Source organism: Myotis lucifugus, unplaced genomic scaffold (genome assembly GCF_000147115.1).
Source record: "Myotis lucifugus unplaced genomic scaffold, Myoluc2.0 scaffold_1324, whole genome shotgun sequence".
Taxonomy (NCBI): Eukaryota; Metazoa; Chordata; class Mammalia; order Chiroptera; family Vespertilionidae; genus Myotis; species Myotis lucifugus.
Window position 1 is genome coordinate 62786 of NW_005872372.1, and position 7579 is coordinate 70364.

General features: G+C 50.9%; 1 long non-coding RNA gene across 1 annotated transcript; it reads left to right on the forward strand.

Moving 5' to 3' along the window:
• The first annotated feature begins 113 nt into the window (after positions 1–113).
• LOC102432301 lies at positions 114–3640 on the forward strand. Its single transcript, XR_330870.3, has 2 exons — positions 114–211; positions 3467–3640. It is a non-coding gene; the product is annotated as an uncharacterized LOC102432301 (long non-coding RNA).
• Positions 3641–7579: the final 3939 nt, after the last annotated feature.

Here is a 7579-nt window from a genome sequence, read left to right on the forward strand (position 1 = left end):
TCCGCTTCTCGCGGCGTGAGCGCACTTCGGCCCGCGCCCCCGCCCCCGCCCCCGCCCCCGTCCTGCCCGGCTCCCTGAGGCTTTCCCGCGGGCTGTGGTCCGGGGTCGTGGCCGCGAGGGCAGCTCCGCGACTGGGAGGGGAGGCCGCGGCCCGGAGCGCGCAGGACCCCGGGTCACGCTGCCCCATCTCAGACTCGCGTGGGGACCCAAGGTAAGGGTCCCGGCCTGTTGTGGGGGAGGAGGCGAGGACGGAAGCTTTCCTTCGCTCCCAGGGCTGTTTCCCTTTAGAGTTGGATGGCGCCGACCGGGAAGGGCGCGATCGATCGATCGATGAGGCTTCCTTTGGTGAAAACTTTTTCACTCTGCGCAGGAGAGAGACAGCTACAGGCGGAGCACCCTCTCTTCTGATTGATCCCCGGGGTAGCCCTCTCGGTGGTCCCGGAAGGGGGTCAGGGCTGGACACGGGGTAACCCCCACCCGCAAGCCCACCTTCTCCCACGCTTGTCTTCAGGGGGGTCCCCGAGGCTCTAGCGGCCGCTCAATCGCATCCCTGCCTCGACCTCCTCGTGCTCCAGACAGCCCTCCAGGGCCGAGGGCACAGGGCCTGGCCCGAGTGGACAAAGCAGCACTCAGTTCAGGGAGCGCGCGTCTGGCCTGGGCTGCTGCTCGGTGTCCTGGGCAGGGAGGTGAGAAGGACTGCGGACCCTGGGCTCCTGGGCGCTGCCCTCACCCGGGGGAGGGAGAGGAGACACTCGGTGGCTGCAGTGCTGAGTTACTGGTCCCCAGCTCGGGACAGCCGTGGAGCACCCACTCACCCATGGAGCACCGCACCCCGCCCCCAGCCTCACTAGTTCCTGGTCATTTTCCAAAAAGTCCAGGTAGGGCACCAGCTCTCAAGGCCTCAGAGCCTGAAGCCAAGGGTCAGATGCACCGCCCCTCCCGGCTGCGCCCAGCACACCTCCTGACCTAGCCTGGAGGGCCCTGACCCCAAAACCAGGCCTCTGCAGCTTGCTGGGACCCTGAACAGGGCCTCCAGGCCTCAGCACCCAGCTTGGGGGTGAAGACTGGAGAGGGGGGCCCTCCCCGGCCCTGCCCCTGGCTCCTCCTTTCTCCTCAAGCAGAGAGGGCCCTGGGCTTGGACCCCCTGCCTTAGCTTTGTGGGGGACTCAGGAGCTCCCCCAGGGAAGCAGAAAGTGATGGTGACGTGATGGTGATCTAGGGACCCTCCCCCACCCGGAACCCGCGGGGCGTGGGCCAGCTTGCTCACATCGGCTGCAGTGGGAGCCTGAGACAACTGCAGGTGCTCTGCCTGAGGGGAGGGCCCCGTGGGCAGAGCAGGGCAGGTGAGAGTGCGGGGAGGGGGGGCGGAGTGAGAAGGGGGTTCGGGGAGGGGAGCCCCATGCCCTCCATGCCTTAGAGATGCCCGTGGAAGTCATGCGGCAGCACCCTGGGTGCGGACGCGCTTTCTTCCCGCGATTTGAGATCACAAACTTTGCGACAATCACTGCCCTGAAACAGACGCTTTCTGCACACGCACAAAGTGTGTGTGTGTGTGTGGGGGGGGGGACCCGTCTGGGTCGCCGGGATCAGCCTCCTGGGCGTTCAGGTCGCCTCCGGGGGCGCGCAGCTGCGGGCGGGCGGCGACCGCCACCTGCCGGCCGCGTGGAGTACCGTTCCCCTCGGTTCCTCTTCCCTTTCAGGAATGTCCCGAGGGGTCTTGCCTTTGAAAGTACAGCAAGAACTCTCCATTTTAAAAAGTTTTCTGTCCTCTTCGTGCCCTTGGATCGTCTTCTCTCTTTCTTTATTCCTCCCCCCCTTTTTAAAAAAAATATATTTTATTGATTTTTTACAGAGAGGAAGGGAGAGGGATAGAGAGTTAGAAGCATTGATGAGAGAGAAACATCAATCAGCTGCCTCCAGCACACTCCCTACTGGGGATGTGCCCACAACCAAGGTACATGCCCTTGACCGGAATCGAACCTGGGACCCTTCAGTCCGCAGGCCGACGCTCTAGCCACTGAGCCAAACCGGCCAGGGCCATCTTCTCTCTTTCTTATCAATTGGTGTTTGCCTCAGCCTTTTGCAAGTTGCAAAGAGTTCCGGTTTCTGGCCTCTGGCGTTGCCTGTGACGGTTCAGCCAGACAAAGATGCCTGGCTTTGGGCTCTGTCCTTCCTGGATTTGGGGTTCAGGTGTGTAGGAGGTCTTCCCAGTCCGGAGGCCCAAGAGCAAATGTCCTCCGGGCCCCAGTACTCGAGCGGTTCGTTTCATTTGTTTATCTGTTTATTCTGCACCTAAGTTTGGGTCCCAGAGAAAGGCAGGTGAGACTCCAGCCTGAACAGAGGTCTGGCTGGCAGTCTGAACTCACCCCTCCCTTGGGCAACGCGGCCATGTGTCCAGGCCCTGGCCTTCGACCCTGGGGAGTGTGTGTGTGTGTGTGTGTGTGTGTTGGGGGGAGGGGTCCTTTCCCACACCCGCTGCCCAGCCGCACGGCCCTGGGTGCGCACGTCTCAGCCCCCCTTCTCGGGGTCCTTATCTGTGAGTTGGGGTTGACAATACCGCCTGACTGGTCGGGCTGAGTAAGGATTGCCTGTGAAAACACACGTGCCCTTGCCCTAACCGGTTTGGCTCAGTGGCTAGAGCGTCGGCCTGCGGACTGAAGGGTCCCAGGTTCGATTCCGGTCAAGGGCATGTACCTTGGTTGCGGGCACATCCCCAGTGGGGGGTGTGCAAGAGGCAGATGATTGATGTTTCTCTCTCATCAGTGTTTCTAACTCTCTATCCCTCTCCCTTCCTCTCTGTAAAAGATCAATAAAGTATATTAAAAAAAAAGAAAAAAGAAAACACACGTGCCCGGTACTTAGCAAGCACTGCAGTGATGCTGTTCATTGAACTTGAGAGGATTACAGACGGAATAGACTGAGAAGAGGGAGGTGAACTGGAACAATGCACTCTGTGGGTTGGGGCAGGCAGGCTCCCTTCCCGACTCTGGTTCCGGAAGGAAGCCTGGCAGACGGGCACCCTGGGAGGGAAAAGGGAGACCCAGAGGAACCATTCACCAGGTCGCCCACACCGCCGCCGCCGCGGCCTGGGGGTGCTGAGCCCTGCCCAGGTGAGCAGGGCGCCCCCCAGCTGTTAAGGGCAGAGACTGCCATTGTCCCCAATATCCATTCTTCCTTTCTTTCTTAGTGATTTCACCACTACCTTGCCTGGGTAGGTCGCCTGAAAAACTACACATCCCAGCTTCCCTTGCAGCTGTGTGCTTGCCAAGTTCTGGCCGATGGGATGCCAGTGGTAGATGCATCTCCCAACTCCTCCTTCTGGAGTCCCCTGTGGAGGAACCAGCCCTGGACCACCTCTACCTGAGAGAAGACCCAGCCTCTGTCTTTTTTCAGACACTTTTATTGGGAGGTTTTCTGACACTGTCCGTGGGGCTTGATCCTCCCTAACACAGCGTCTCGCTCTCAGATTGCAACAGGGAAAGAAGGCTCGCCAGACGTTTGAGGAAAGCTTCCGCCTGGAAGTGGACAGACCAGAGCAAACGGAGAGAAGGAACCGGGATGGGAGAGCCAACGCAGAGAGCAGGAGAAAGGCTTTGAAGAATCTATAATTAAACTACAGTGAGAAAAATGCACGTATGAAGAACATTGTGTGTGTGTGTGTGGAAAGGAATCAGGGAGAGTAAACATCAACTCAGAAAGGGAAGAAATGAGAGCCCGGTGTGTGTTTCCAAACCATCCAGCAACTCTCCAGGTCTCAGCAGACACTGACCAGTGTCCTACAATTTAACTAAAACAAATTTGTAGGCCCTGGCGGGGTAGCTCAGTGGGTTAGAGCGTCATCCCAATACTCCAAGGTTGTGGGGTTCGCCTCTGGTCAGGACACATACTAGAATCAACCAACAAATGCATAACTAAATGTAACAACAATTCGATGTTTTTCTCTCACAAATCAATAACAATTTTTTTTTTTTAACAAAAATGAATTAAGGAGCCCAGCTGGCATGGCTCAGTGATTGAGTGTCGACCTATGAACCAGGAGGTGATGGTTCAATTCCCGGTCAGGGCACATGCCCGGGTTGCGGGCTCAATCCTCAGTGGGGGACAGGCAGGAGGCAGCCGATCAATATTCTCTCTCATCATTGATGTTTCTATCCCTCTCCCTTACTCTTTGAAATCAAGAAAAATATATCTAAAAAAAACCACACAAACAAACAAAAAAACTCCCAAGTAGATGGACATGAGCCTCTGGGATGAAAAAGACAACTGTGTGTGTAGATCCATGGGTAGAAAGGTCCACATCAAGGTGTATTGTGACACTTGGCAACACTGAGGATAAAGATAAGATCCTAAACGCTTTCTCAGAGAACAAATATATCCCATACAAATCGTTAGGAATTAGTACGGCTTTAGAGTTTTCAACTGCTGCCTTGGCAGCTGAAGGGAAAAACAAACAAAAAACCTATGACTTCAAATACCTTGAAGGAAAAGTATTTCCAACCTAGAATTCTATACCCTGCCAAACTATCAGAGTGAGAGTAAACACACTTCAGATATGGACCCTTCCCAGGAAGCTACTAGAGGGCTGACTTCAGTAAAACGAGAGAGCAGACCAAGGAGGGGGTCAGCACAGATTCCAGGAAACGGACTCCAGCACAGGGGAAAGGCAGAGTCAGCAGGATGACTAGAGAAAGCACAAGATGACAGCTATGCATGGGCTCGGAAGCAATCAGTCTGGATTGGAGCAGGAGGAGGGGGGGTGGGGGGCGCTTCTGGAGAGAGGTCTCAGGAATTAAATAGAATGTGTCTGAGCTTTGAAAATGTTATCAATAGGGCATATGGCAAAGAATGTTAGAGCCTTGGGGAAAAATTAGGTATGAGTTAGTAAAATTCTAGGCATAAGAAAAACACTGAGGCAAAAAAAGAAAAGAAAAAAGTCTAAGTATTAACTCAAAAGAAAAAAGAAATTACTGTGTAAGAACGGAGGCAGGGTTGTATACAATAACAGGTAGCAGAGCAGCCAGCACCGGACAGGTGATTTTATCCTAATGCGTAGGGAGGTCACGTGGCCATGGGGGGGGGGGAGGTGGCGGGATTGTTTGGAGATAAAGTTCTCACTGACTCTATCTGGAAGTCCACAGAAATGTCTAAACACATAAAGGACTAGCAGCTTCTGGTTTAGAAACATGGAGGTTCCTGTCGCAGGATAAGCTACAAGAGTTGAAAGGATTTGCCTCTGCCGAGCACACGAGACAGTGACTTTTACGATGTCCTCCGTTCTGCGTGAATTAAAGCCCTGCACTGGCGTTACTTTGATTTTACAAGAGTTGCCGTGACCACGCCTCATCTCAGCGTCCCAAGGGCCGGGGTGGTCAAAGATGCTGCAGACAGACTCCCAGGCATCCGCAGCCTCCGTCTCCCCGGCAACGGAACGCGTCTCCGAACCCTAGAGCGCCACGTAGGGTCGGGCGAGGGCGACCCGCCCATCCGTGACGCACTTCCGGTTCAGCCCCCGCCCCTGGGTGGAAGAGCTTGACCTCTGGTCCGCGCGCTGCCCGGATTGGATACTCGGGCTTGGGTCTCCTGGTGCCCAGATCCGTCCCCGCGCTCCTCCTCCCTGATGACCCCGACCCCTTCCCGTTCGAAAACACGCTTTACGCACTATGTCCCCGGGGGCTTATTAGACTGTCTTTGAGACCAAGACAGTCCTCTAGAATTTTGCCATGGCAGTCTATCGATAACGATGTCATCGAAGGCGAGGAATTAATAGAAAAGTAGAACCCTCTCTGTTGAGGGGAAGTGGGATTGCAAGGGGGAAGAAGACCTCACCCTTCAAATGCATCTGCTACGGACGCCTGAACTTTGATTTCTAAAGGTGGGGGCGAGGTGAAATGAATTATATTTCATTGACAATGAGGAGGGAGAGACAGCTTCCAGGCTCTAGAGAAGCAGCCTTTAATTATCAAACTCCCCGCATCCTCTGCTGGATGGCAAGACAGATTCTCTGTTTTGATTTTTTACTGAACACAGGTAGTATTTTTTTCATCAATAGTTATAATTTTCTTCTCCTGTCTGTCATCATTATTGCTATTATTTATTAAATTATGCAGTGCTCTCATACATAGAACACAGGGCCTTGTGGCCAAATTAGCAGCTGATAAGCACATGGCCATCTGTTACCCTCTAGCACCCAACTTCAGTTCTGGGTAGGTGGCATCCCCAATCACGTTATCTCACTCAGCCTCAACACCTCATCCATAACGTGGAAAGGTACAGGGTCATATTTGCTTATGCTTATTTTTATGTGAAGAACACTTCCTGTGTTTATATGTTTTTATTGCATTTGATTAAAATTAGATTTTAGGCAGCCTGTAGAACATATAATGAAATAAACATTACATTTAGGAACAATAAAATAGAAATAAACATCTAAAAATGCAGACTGTTGAATCTCAGAGGGAAGGTGGGGGTTGTTGGGCGGATGGAAAAGATTAACCAAAGAACTTATATGCATATATGCATAACCCATAGACACAGACAATAGTGTGGTGAAGGCCTGGGACTGGGAAGGGGGCAGAGGCGGGAGGGTGAGTGCAGGCTAGAAGGGGTCAAAGGGGGAAAAAAGGCGGAAAAATATCTGTAATAATTTCAACAATAGCGATAACTTAAAAATGCCAAGGTGAAAAATAACAAATGAAAACAAATAAAAAGACACAATGCGTAAAATTGATACTCTGAAATATGTACAGTGAGAATTTTTAAAACTTCTGGGAGTGATAAATTTATCTCTGAGCTACTTGCAAAAAAGCAGGAAAAGCAAAGAGGAATATCCCATAGGATGCAGAATTCACAAATGAAATAAGATGGTCAGTCTACATCTCAACAACCTATGAAAAATCTAGAGTAAGGACTGTGATTTCCTCTTAAGAAATTACTAGACTGGCTTCAATACATTTTTTTAAAGTATGATATATACCCTAAAATGAAACCATTACTAAGTAATCACAATTTAAGAGTTGAAAATTTTCAAAGTCAATTTGGCCCTAGAAAACTCTCAAGCATGCATGTATCTATAAAATATGTATTTTTAGAGATAACTTTTTGGTGAATTCTTGGTGGTAAATGTCATACAAACTTTATCTTTCAGTAATTAAATGAATAAATTATTCTATGCTATGTAGATTTAATATATAAGCCTATTACATTTTGGAGAGAAACTGACAGAAAAGTTGATGTGTGTGTGTGTGTGTGTGTGTGTGTGTGTGTGTGTGTGTGTTTAATATTTAATCTCAAGCCATTTTTTCAGGGTAGGAAATTGATAATGTTAAAAATCCTTCTTCCAGATGACTTTCAGTTGATGACAGTTTTGATTGGATTGGTTAACTCATTGCTTTCTAAAGCAGATAAAAGGGAGACAGAGATAGTAGCTAGGATACATGCAGTAGATACATTATACATCAAGACAGTCATTTTAATTATGCCATTTTGATACAGAGAACTTTGATACTTATAACAATATCAATACTCCAAAAATGCATCAACCTTCATTATCATTACCTAACAACAGTCACAATATAAACCT